The sequence below is a fragment of the Rhineura floridana genome, chromosome 6 (assembly GCF_030035675.1).
Source record: "Rhineura floridana isolate rRhiFlo1 chromosome 6, rRhiFlo1.hap2, whole genome shotgun sequence".
Taxonomy (NCBI): domain Eukaryota; kingdom Metazoa; phylum Chordata; class Lepidosauria; order Squamata; family Rhineuridae; genus Rhineura; species Rhineura floridana.
Genome location: NC_084485.1, coordinates 20,705,444 through 20,718,543, shown reverse-complemented (window position 1 = coordinate 20,718,543; position 13,100 = coordinate 20,705,444). Strand labels below are relative to the sequence as shown.

Below are 13,100 nucleotides of genomic sequence, written 5' to 3'. Positions count from 1 at the left end.
AAAAGTTGAATACTGCCCATTAACATTGCTGTTGTTTTAAACATGTTGTAAACCTCTTTGATGTTTTTAATGAAATAGTGGTATTATACAGCCACAAGAGTGGCTGTATATATAGCCAGCATGGATTTTTCACATTCAACAATCTTAAATTGAAAATACCTCCCATGCCAGTCTGATGCTTCCCATAAGCTCATTTCAAAACAAAACCTTATAAAACTTATAGTCCTGAACTCAGAAACGCTTGCTTAATAACCCTCTCAATTTTCATGGTGATACACAAACAGTCAGAGAGAACAGAGAGTTCAAAGTCTAAAAAGAGAGAGAGAAAACCCAGACCCCTTTTGGACTTTTTTCTGTCAGAGTTCTCATAATCTGTTGAAATTCATTAAAAATCAGCCATGTTCACAGAGTACCTGGAATCCTATTACTGACCTTGCCCCATACTCTGACCTTCATCTTCTGCAGTTTAAAAGTTAAAAAAATGCCTGGCTGATTTTTAATTAATTAAAGACATTTTGCATTGAACTGAATGAAAGTGCCAGGCATGCTCAGTAAGAACCAACTGTCAGTGTTCTAAAAGCCAGACTAACAGCTGTTGGGCTTGCCTAATCAGTGGGGCACACCCACACCAGACTTTGATTTCACTTGAGACAGTCATGGCTTCCCCCAAAGAATCCTGGGAAGTGTAGTTTGTGAAGGGTGCTGAGGAGAGACTCCGATTCCACTGACAGAGCTCCAGTGGCCAGACTGGTTTAACAGTCAGCCACTCTGATTGAAGCTCTGTGAGGGAAACAGGGCATCTCCTAGCAACTCTCAGCACCCTTCACTAACTACACTTCCCAAGATTCTTTGAGAGAAGCCATGACTGTCCAAAGTGAAATAAAGGCCTGGTGTGGATGTGGCCAGGGACAGCTTTGGTTTAAATTTGGGTGGGAGGCTGCATGTGCCTGCTGTAGAATAAAAACATGGGGGAAATGCTGAAAAGCAATGATACTGTTCACAATGTTTTCCTTTTGGAAAGGAAAGGGGCTTCCCCTCTGCCCCCGAATCTCCTCCCCCCCCTCCTTTTACCTTCCCTGTACCTCCCCCAGGTCAGTGTTGGACTACAACCTGGGAGACCAGGGTTGAAATCCCCACACAGCCATGAAGCTCACTGGGTGACCTTGGGCCAGTCACTGCCTCTCAGCCTCAGAGGAAGGCAATGGTAAAAACCCCTCTGAATACCGTTTACCATGAAAACCCTATTCATAGGCTCACCATAAGTAGGAACTGACTTGAAGGCAGTCCATTTCCATTTTAAAACATGACTGTACAGAAATAAATCCCATTGAACTCAAAAAGTATGCAAATGATCAAACCTACCCTCCCTTCTCCTCCCTCCTTTCCCCTCCCTCTTGCCCCTTCCTTCTCCCTTCCTTTGCCCCTCCCTCCCCATCCCCATCCCCTTCCAATCCCCTCATTCCCCTTCCCCCTGCTCCCCCTCCCCTTCCTCCTCCCCATGGTCAGTTTTACATATCTTAAGCATGATTGCATGGGAGTAAACACCATTGAACTCTATAAGCATGCAAATGATCAAATCTCCCCTCTCCTCCCCTTTGCTTTGCCCCCTCCAACCCATTCCTTCCCCTTCCTCCTCCCCCTCCCCCCCATGGTCAGTTTTACCTATCCTAACCATGATTGCATAGGAGTAAATCCCATTGAACTCTGAATGATCAGAACTGACTTTCCCCTCTCCTCTCCCTTCCTCCTCCCCTCCCCTCTTCCTTCTTCCTCCTCCCCTGCCCACGCCAGCTCTCCCTCCCTTTCCCCCAGTCAGTTTTACCTATCCTAAGCATGATTGCACAGGAATAAATCCCACTGAACTCAATAAACATGCAAATGATCAAACCTGTCCTTCTCCTCCCCTCCCCCTCCTGCCTGCTCCCCTCCCCTTCCTCCCCTCTGCCCTTCCTCCCCTCCCTTCTCCTCCTCCTCTCCTCCTCATCCCCTGTGGGCAGTTTCACCTAAGCATGATTGCAGGGGAATAAATCCCTTTGAACTCAATAAGCATGCAAATTACCAATCCATTCTCAGCAAACTTGCACAGGATCCAATTTCTTACCTGTCCGATTAAAAAGCAGAGAAATTCACTAATAGGCAAAAAACCTTGTGGTTTTAGAACGTACCTATAGCCCACAGATATTTCTATCAAACTTTAAAAAGCAGGGATATTGGGCAGCTATAGTGAATGCACCAGGGGAGCAGGAGACCTGACCTCCTCTCTAAGATATTGGACTGCCCCACAAATTTGTCAAAATGCAAACACAATTTGGGTTGGTCTTTCACAGTCCAATCCACTTCCTGTGTAGCTTGGAAGAATTTGGTAGCATTTGCCTCTGAGCATATGGTGAGTGGTGGCAACCGCAATCAGCCCAAATAATAGATAGAAGTCATGTGCTGTGCTGATCTTGTTTTCAGAGCTTGGAAAAGTTACTTTTTTGAACTACAACTCCCATCAGCCCAATCCAGTGGCCATGCTGGCTGGGGCTGATGGGAGTTGTAGTTTAAAAAAGTAACTTTTCCAAGCTCTGCTTGTTTTAGCAGGGAGGAAGCAACATTATTAAGACAGCTGACATAGTTCAGAGTCACTTTAAATATGTCTGATTTCTTTTGCAATTTTAGTGAAGTTTTCTATAGGAAATCATTTTCTTTTGCTTCTATTTCTGTGAATATGTGAAGTACAGCAACATTTTGCAAAATGTCCACAAAAAAAACGCAAAAAATAATTGTGGAATAATGGCACTGTCTCCAGTGGACATCAGAAGTGTCTCAGTTTGCACAAGATAAAACAGTGGGAGGTGAAATATATTCTAGCAAAATTCTAGCAGGCTGAATACATGCATCTTCTTTTTCCCAACACCTAGAGTCATTGCTGAAGTAGCAACATATTGTAATCAGTTTGATTTTACATCAAACTGCAGTTTCAGATCCAACTGTTAATGCACCCAAAATAGAAATAGAACATAACCTCCAATTTGAAACACAAAAGGCTGTCTTCACCATCATATGACATTTACCAATGAAAAGGCTTTGAAATTAATAAAAATAAATTTGACACAGATTTCTACGATGAATAATGAGGGAAATAAAATTTTCTAGATTTGATGCTCTGTGGAAACATTAGTAACACAGGAAAGAAGCAAAGTAAGAAGAACACCAACAAACATACAAAAATAGAATTCTCTATCTTTGGAGATGGCAGGTGTTGCCACCACTCACGATATGCTGAGAGGCACATGCTACCAAATTTTTCCAAGCTACACAGCAAGTGGATTGGACTGTGAAAGACCAACCCAAATTGTGTTTGCATTTTGACAAATTTTGTAGGGCAGTACAATATCTCAGAGAGGAGGTCAGGTCTCCTGCTCGCTGCTCCCCTTGGTGCATTCACTATGTAGTTGTTATGTGCCTTCAAGTCAATTACGAATTATGGAGACTGTGATGTCCCTGTATTTAGATATTACTGTAAATATGGTAAGTACAGGTTTTGTAGGGTAAATGTGGTAAGTAGAGTGAGTGAGAAGGGGGAGTACATGGGCTAGAATGCTGGAGAATGCTGTATTGTGATTGGCTGAGCGTTTGAGTGGCTGAAGGTATAAATGAGAGGATGACAGCTGAGAAAGAATTCTGTTGGTTGAGTCGGTTGGTCGGTTGTTGTAGGTTGGAGTTGGTTGTGGGTTGGATTATATTTGGCTGGTATTAAGGCAGTTTATATATGACTGGAAACATAAAGAGTGACACTATATGAAACAATACACTTTTAAATATACCATAAGTAAACTTGTTATTTCCTGGTGTTTATAAATAAATATTTTCTTGGCTTACCAAAAGCCTCCTGGATCTTTCCATAAGTACTGATGGAGAATGAAAAGTCACCTCACTCCATCTGGCCCTTGTTAGCTGTGTTTCCAAGCTAGATGCACAATGTCCAACAGACATTCTTGTTGACTGTACCAAATGCTCAATCAGTGAATAAATATGTTCTTCTCTCCCCACCGCCCCCAAGCAGCTTGATAATGACTTTCACATGAAGGATCCTGTTGACAGAGTTGTCGAAGCGATACCCCTGCATTATGGCTTATGATAAGCACTTTCCTCCTTAAACACAATATAATGATACGCCTCATAAATTACAAGTAGGTACTTATTCATTTCTCCCTCCACCCATTGCTCCGGACATTTAGAAGAAAAAGACCTGCTGAAACGCCTGAATCTTCCTTGGCATTGAACATTTTTAAGGCCACAGCCTGAAAATTTTGGCCTATAATAGAGAGAGAAAAAATGCAGTTAACTGCTAAGCCTTATCAAAGCAGCACAATTTCTTGTATCATATATGAGGTCAGTTGAAGGTTGGGGTCAGCAAGCAGCAGCCTCTGGGCCAAATCTGACCCTCTGAAGGAAGGCATCTTCCCCCCTGCCCAGTATCCAGTGCCAGTCATAGGAACATAGGAAGCTGCCTTGTACTGAATCAGACCATTGGTTCATCTAGCTCAGTACTGTTTACTCTACACACTGACTGGTGGTGGCTCTTCAGGGTTTCCGACAGGACATCTGCCTGGAGATGCCAGCAACTGAACCAGGGACCACCTACATACAAAGCAGATACCCTACCACTGAACTACAGCCCTTCCCCATCAATGGAGGGATATGGATTAAGAGGATTTGGGAACAGGACATTCTGTGTAAAAAGTATTCTGAAGGAAAAGGCCACACAGAGGAGGATATATAAAAACAAATGGCTCTCTACCTGCTGAAGTCAAGGTACATAGACCCCAAGATTGGTCGTTATTTTGGCATCTGAGGCAGAAAATCCCTCAAACACCTCTCTCCCTCCCTAGCAGTGAAAATGGCACAATTTTAAAAAACCAGTTTGCTACTCTTTCATGACACTAAGAATCAGTTCCCTGAGCCAACTGACTTCTACTGCTTAACAGGAAGGCCGGCACTATCGTGAGCCAACCCCAATCCCCTTTTCAAAATGTCCCCCAGTGAAAATAGGTATCAAATGTCAAAGCAGTTTACAACAATTATGTACATATCTACAGTAAAAACACATAAAAATGTAAAACAACTAGCTATTACAGAAGAGGTTTTCTTAAAACTGCCTGTATAAGCTTGGTGGCACAGAGATTTTTTCAGCAAACATTTAAAGGTTAAAATAAATCTGCTGAATTTCTGTGGGAAGAGCATTCCACGGGACTGGGCCAATGACACTACAGGCTTGGATCCATGTTGAAGTCAAATGAGCGTCACCAGCTCTGGGATGGCCAACAACACTCCTGCAGATGACCTCAGTCATCAAGCTGGGATATAAAGCTTCTGGCACTCCCTTGTTGACTGAAAAGTGTGTTCTTGAGGAGCTAGTTTTAAATAGCACCCAAATGTTCAGCTAGCACTCTCTCTCTTTCTGCCTTGCTTGTTTCTGTGCTATCCCCTTCATATTCTGTATTCATTTCCATTAATTCTCCTCCTGCTCATCCATCACTGGTCATTATTCACCCCCTTTCTACTCAAGCCGTCGCCAGCACATCTTCTCCTGTCCCTGTTTGGGGGAGGTCTTCTTGCCTGGCATTTTTAGAAATTGCATCGCCTCTTCTACCACTAATGGCAAAAGCAAATGACCTTGGATAATATTGATTTCTTGCCTGACACCTCTGACTCCTTCAAACCTAGGCTAAATTAATTCCCACCAGAGGTCACAGTTGAGGCCCGGGGTGCAGGGAGCTGTCTGTGATTAAACGTAACCATTTATCATTCGGCTGTCTTTCCCGGAGACTAAACTCAATTTCAGACAGATCCTCCCCCTAATTTAACCCAATGATCAGCTAGCAACTTCACAAAATCCCCTGTGTCTCTGTGTGTGTGCTCAGCTTATCTCTGGCGCTATTCTTCCATCCTTTTCCCCAGCATCCTCCCATTGGTGAGATAACCAAGGAGAGAGCTCTGTGTACAACCAGGGTGTGGGGTATGTCAAGCTAGTTTCTGTTCAGAAGATATTTTTGATAACCTAGGCAAACATCAAGGCTGGCACCTTGTTGAGGTCGCTTTGTTATCAGGTAATGGGAAGACTAGAAATGGATGGGAATGGAAGAGATGGGAGGTGTGGGGGGGCAGGGCAGCTGAGTATTGTTGACTTTGTCAGTGAAGAGGGGCGAGAGCCAATTCCCATGGGTGGCCTCATTAAATCACAGCACAAGGCAAATTCTTTCTTTCTGTTTAAAGAGAAGTGTATCTCTTCAGATAAGTGGAGCAGCAGACATGAAGAGGGCTGGAGACCATAGGGAAACACCTTCCATAGAGATAATACAGATAATACTTTTTGTATATACTGCTTTTAAAGTCAGAGGCGTCATTTCAGAAGTACAAGTGGAGGCAGACTCCCACCCTGCATTTCATGACCTGTATTAAGTCAGGTTTGCTATAGTCCTGAGGAAACGAAACCAGGCTGAGTTTGGTCAGTGTCTGGATGTGGCGATCACAAAGAAATGGAAAGTGTGGAGGGTGGTTAACATGAGAAAGGGCCTTTTTAGTGCTGGCTCCCTGACTGTGGAGTGTGAAATGCCATCTCCAGAGAGATATGTCTGGCGATCTCATTACCTACTTTTAAATGCCAAAGACATTCTTGTTTATTGTGTATTACATTTACAGTATATCCCATTTTTCTCCAAGGAGCTCAAGGTGGTGGACATGGTTCTTCCCTTCCTGCTCATCCAAACATTAGGGACAATTGGGGATTATGGGGCATGGTTATATCCAAGCCTGTATTTGATGTTCATCCTTAGCAGGGTACGGTAAGATTTATCCTTTTTATGTCATTGCAAGCTGAGCACTTTTAATCAATGTTATTTATTTTTTTATTTATTTTGGAAGTATTTTAAGTTTTGTATTATTTATGTTTTTATAATTGTAAGTGGCTCTGAGACATTTGTGTTGTAAGTGAATAACAACAACAACAACAATAATATAATTCAGTGTATGCCAGCTATAGTTCGATGAAAGAAAGGGGATATATCTATACAGTGGAGACTGGCCTATTATTGTTGTTATTACTAGTATTATTTAAATATGTATCCCGCCCTTCCTCCCAGAAGGAGCCCAGGGAGGCAAATGGAGCACCACACTGCCCCACCAACTTCAGCCTTTATACTTACAATCATTCTATAGTGTGGGCCCTCGCTGTCAGCTTCCTTCCTTCTTCTGTGTTGTGCTTGTAAAACTCAGCAGGAAGGACAAGGGGGAGGGGGCAAACTAGGATTAGTTGGCTTTGCCTATCATTAGTTTGGGCTCCACCTACTGTTGGTGACCCTGCCTTCGACCCCACCAGTCCCAATGGGAACCAGCCATCACTCTGTGGGTATGCATGCATGCGCTGTACATACACATGGGCTTTTGTACTATTTATGCATGCTGGAGATACAACTACGGCCATACTACCCTGAACACGCCCAATCCTGTCTGATCTCGGAAGCTAAGCAGGGTCAGGCCTGATTAGTACTTGGATGGGGGACCACCTAGGAATACCGGGTGCCACAGGCTTAGAGGAAGGCGATGGTAAGCCAACTCTGAATACTTCTTACCATGAAAGCCCTATGAATATATCCAAAAAAAGATTCATTGGTTCATGGTAAGTCGTAATTGACCTGAAGGCATATAACAACAACTACGGAGATATAAAACCCTTTGCTTCAAAATAAAGGATGTGTGTTTCACCTTTATAAATAATGTCACTACAGGTACTGTGAGGTCTAAAAAAGTAATCAAAACAAAACTGCTCTTAAAATAGCACTACTTTTCTACACTTCAATCTCAAGCTTCCCTAAGAGTGGCCCTTTGGTTCTGCTTTCATGGAATCTAAAACAACACTTAAAAAATGTTCTAAGTACTTTACATACATTGTTTCAGTTATCATTACAACAGTTCCATAAGCAGAGCTTGGAAAAGTTACTTTTTTGAACTACAACTCCCATCAGCCCAATCCAGAGGCCATGCTGGCTGGGGCTGATGGGAGTTGTAGTTCAAAAAAGTAACTTTTCCAAGCTCTGTCCATAAGGTAGGTTAGTCTTAGGGCCAAATTGGAGAAGCTACCTATCACACAATTAGCAATCGCATAATTAGCTTTTTAAAAAAGTAAACTGCAGACATACCCCTCCCCCCCATCTAACACTGATTAAGGGGTTTAGGAAGTTTTAACCTTTGCATCTGGCTCTAATCTCAAACTGGGTTCCTCACACTTGGGAATGGTAGCTCTTTTCCAATGACACAGTCTTTCTGGTCTTGATCTGTATGGGGTGTGGGGTAAAGGTTCCCAAATGGCAGAGCTTGGAAAAGTTACTTTTTTGAACTAAAACTCCCATCAGCCCCAGCCAGCATGGCCACTGGATTGGGCTGATGGGAGTTGTAGTTCAAAAAATTAACTTTTCCAAGCTCTACCAAATGGTCACCCATCCAGACACTGATCAGACTCAGCTTCAGCAAATTATAACTATTATAATTATTATTAAATTTATATATCAATTAATGCCAGGATGGCTTCTGAGTAGTTTACAAAACATAAAAACCAATTGCACATCATTGTTAAAACACATAATAATTAAAAATATGCCATAATTAAAATATACCAAAAACAATCATATTGAAATTGAAATATAAACAATCATGATTAAAATTTGCAATAAAACTATCCCACTGAACATTACAACAACTAAAACAGGAGACTTGGATCAAGAGATCAAGGGGCATGAATATGTAAACAGGTGCATCTTCAAAAGCCAATAGAATGCGAATATAGATGAGGCCTGCATCATGTGCTCACAGACCACATCAATAGATCCAAGAGATAAGAGAAGCAGATACAAATAGCCAACAGAAGGCAGTGTTTTGATGTATCCAACGTTTGTTGCCATTTTCAGTTCTGCTGAGCAAATAAGATAACACTGGGTTGGTGCCACTGAAAGGGTACTAAATATATTCTCATAGTTGTAAAGAGTTGCCTTGCATGGAGTACTTTACCCACCTTGTGTTGTACAAACTAGGATGACTGAAAACAACACCAATATAATTACATCAAATGGAGTCTGAGAAGCTGATACTGCCATAATCTGAAGTAGCTGAGGAGGCCCCATCTACCCCCACAGCAACCTCAGATGTAGAGTTGCTCGCTCTCTCGCTCTCTCTCTTTTCAGAAGACGGCAGATGTTCTACTAGTGCTAACAGTAGAAGCAAATCACAATGGAGTTGATCTGTCCAAGAGGACCCCAGCAGGATGGAGAAGGCAAAGGCCAAAAATAACATTTCAGTGCGGTGTGGTGAGTTTGTTTTCCACAAGGTTCTCCCAGCTTTAATGGGCTGGGTGTATGACTCAAAATTAATGGAATGCAATAATTAATTTCACTTGTCAAGTTTGTGTTACCACATCTTCCGTGCTGGAAGTAGGGTCGCATCATGCTGTGCCTTCGTTTGTAGAATAATCTTGAAATCTGTTCAGCATGGAAAGAAGGCCTAAGTAATTCCAGGTTACTGCCATAGAACTAATGCATACAACATAAACGGCAATTTATGTCTTCGTGTGGACGGGATCCAGAGTATGTATTGCTGTGATGACATTAGCCCAAACCCAGACCCCTGAAAAATATAACACAATTGGTTATGGGAGGACATTGTGCTAGCCCAAGCTCAATGCAAATGTATTTTAGGCTAGTAAAATGTCCCAAAACAAAGCCACATGTGCTGTGTCCAAAGAAGGGCACTCTAATCTGGGGTCAGTTTTTGTTCGAAAAATCTGTGCAACTTTTTTTTTATCCTAATACATAAACATTGTCTGGGACAAAAAAGTACCACAATAGCAAAAATCAGTAGATTTCAAAAAGAAAACTCTGAGCACTTGGTCATTTTTTATTGGAAAAAAATTTTTACCCCTACATTTGCATTGGCTGGAACAAAAAAAACACATACTCCGAATGGAAAATTCAGTTGTGAGTTTTATGTGTACAGAAAGAAAATTTTCAATTATAAGTGGCTGAAATTTGGGGTCATTGTCACTTACACAATAACCAACAATATCCTAGAATGAATCTTAGAATGAATGTCACTACAGAGTCTTGATTAGGACTAGAAAATAAAATATTAGTTCAGCCAGAAAAAAGCGCACAGACCACAATGAAATGTTTTCTGAATAGCAATGTATCATTTTTAAACAAATAAAAATGAATGATAAATGCAAGGTATCACTTATGCCTGCAACCTCCATTTATACAATTAGTAACTCAGTCACAAGCAGAATGCAGGATTTCATTCACTGTAGAAGTCTAGAGATGGTGTATGCAGTAAACTTATCTGGAAACATGTGTTATATGGAGGAATCAATTTGATAATCCTATTAGACATTTTTGTGATATTCCCCAAGACAAACATCTGTAGAAGTTAAATATTAAAAAGTTACAAGAAATCATAATCATAATCTTAACAAAGAAAAAGGGAGTTTTTTTTTAAAAAATGCATTATATTTTGCCAATATGGTGCTCATGTGCCCATCAGTGCCTCTTATAGTGCTCATTTACTAAGACCTGTCAGATATTTAGTATCTCCTCAAAAATCTATAATGCACAAGAGACCGTTTGTTCTTGCTCAGCCTCTTGTACACTGAACAAGCTCCATTAAATATGCTCGCATTGCAGGATTGGACACCCTCCCTCCCATCCATTCTGAACAGAGGAGAGGTGCAAAACAGCTTCTCTATGTGAGTGAGTGCAGTAGTGGCTGATATAAGTGTCCATTTTATTTTATAGGAGAGGCTGCCACCCCTGCTCACTTTGCTCGCCAACCCCGCCTACACCTCACCCTATAGCAACCCAAGGCCTCTTCCCACCCCTCTGCCAAGCAGCCCCTAGCCATCTTTCCATCCCCTCTGCCATGCTCCTGCTGCCACTTCCCCCACTGACTCTGCCAGGTGCCCCTCACCAACCCCACCCCAAGCCCACCACACACAGGTGACCAGAGCCCCCCCTATGCACACTGGTCAACGAAGAGTCACTGGTCCAAGAGTCTCCAACCCCCCCCACTGTCACAGGTCTCCAAACCTCCCCCACCCCCCACAGGTCTTCAAACCTCTCCTCCCCTTTCCATGGCTCTTCAAACCTCCCCCCTCCTCCTCCACGGGTCTCCAAACCTCCCCCTCCCCCTCCACAGGTCTCCAAACTGCCCCTTCCCCTTCCCCGGGTCTCTAAACCTCCCCCTCCTTCTCCAAGGGTCTCCAACCCTCCCCCCACTTCCCATTTACCTCATGGCCATGCTGCTGCTCGTTCGCTCACTCACTCATCCGCTAGCCCCTCCTGCTGCCCCTCTCGTTTTATCACCGCCTCCTTCTCCTTGCCCTGCCATCGCAGCCAAGGTTTGCCTCTTCTTGTCTGTGTCATGCTACCTGTGAACTCTTCAGCACAGGCACTGCACATAAGCATTCAAAGGTAGTGTGACACTTACAAAAATATAATATGGTAAGATAAGAAAGAAGAAATAACCATCACTGGCACTCTGCGATCTCAATGGGAAGCAATGTTTTCAATTTTAAAAAGTGAAGGAAAGAATTGGCTGCCTTAATCTGGTCCTTTGATCACCAACAGATTGTTCTGAGCAGAGCTTGGAAAAGTTACTTTTTTGAACTACAACTCCCATCAGCCCCAGCCAGCATGGCCACTGGATTGGGCTGATGGGAGTTGTAGTTCAAAAAAAGTAACTTTTCCAAGCTCTGGTTCTGAGGCATAGTGGAGCAAGGCTTATTTCATTAGAAGGTAAACCTGACTTTATAAAGTTTCCCAAGTGAGCTGTGCTAATGGAGCAAGTAGAGGTTTTGAACTATGGCACACATTTTCCCTCAAGCTCTTCAGTGCCCTAAAAACATCTCACCTGCCGCTTAATGGCTAATTATTAGTGGATTTTAATAGCTTCCACTTTTATGTATCTCTGGTTTCCTAATTCGTTTTCATTGTAGGGCCTATAACATATCCCAAATCCATATCTGGTTTCCTGCTGTCTCAGTGAAGCACTTTGAGGAGCAAAAAATCAAATTCAGCCATTTCCTCAAGCCGATGAAAGATTGCATTCAGGTGCTGTAGGGGTTTCTCCTGTGGATGTCTATAAATCAAGACATTGTCCAATTGCATACTCCACATGTTTGCACAACAGTGAACGAGTCATATTTGCTAGAACCTTAAGAAGCATCTTGTAATTCACACCAGCCATAGCTAAAAATGAATAAGCTCAGTTAATGCTAAATATCATGTTCTGGTCTTGGGAAAGTAAATTTTATTCATCTGCTAATATCTTCTAATAAAGAGAAAATTTTAAACATACACGCATCACTGGTCCCTGACATCAGCTGGTGCCTCATTAATTTACACAGCTTGTTGAAATAATGTGTTAACACAGAGATCTACAGCTTGTAAAGCATGAAATGGGTTATTCCCCAGTCACTACTTGTCCATCTTGCTGAAATCTCTTCTATAAGGAACATTACATCAAATGCAGGATCTGAGCCAGTCTCCCTGGATATACTGTTTTTAACTTTTCCCTTATGGACAACTATGCTTGCATATATATTTTTCCATTGACCTCAGGAAAACCCATGTTTTATATAGCAAGCCTATACATTGACATTAGCAGATCAGATCATTGCATCCTCCATATCATATCTAGTCTGGCCTTCAGACCTAGACCTAAAGTTCAAAATATGTTAAATCAGTAAATGTGAATGTACTGCCTTCAAGTCGATTCTGACTTATGGAGACCCTATAAATAGGGTTTTCATGGTAAGCGGTATTCAGAGGGGGTTTACCATTGCCTTCCTCTGAGGCTGAGAGGCAGTGACTGGCCCAAGGTCACCCAGTGAGCTTCATGGCTGTGTGGGGATTTGAATCCTGGCCTCCCAGGTCATAGTCCAACACCTGAACCACTACACCACACTGGTTCTCATTAAATCAGTAAATGTTCTCAATGTGTGTGGTTGTTTGTTTAAAAGCAGAACAGCAAATGGTGCGCTCCCTCCTGGCTAAGTCATGACCATCATAACC

General features: G+C 42.4%; 1 pseudogene; it reads left to right on the top strand.

Annotated features, from left to right (window-relative positions):
* Window positions 1–7,456: 7,456 nt before the first annotated feature.
* On the top strand, window positions 7,457–7,575 carry LOC133388097 (5S ribosomal RNA; annotated as a pseudogene).
* The last annotated feature ends 5,525 nt before the right edge of the window (window positions 7,576–13,100 follow it).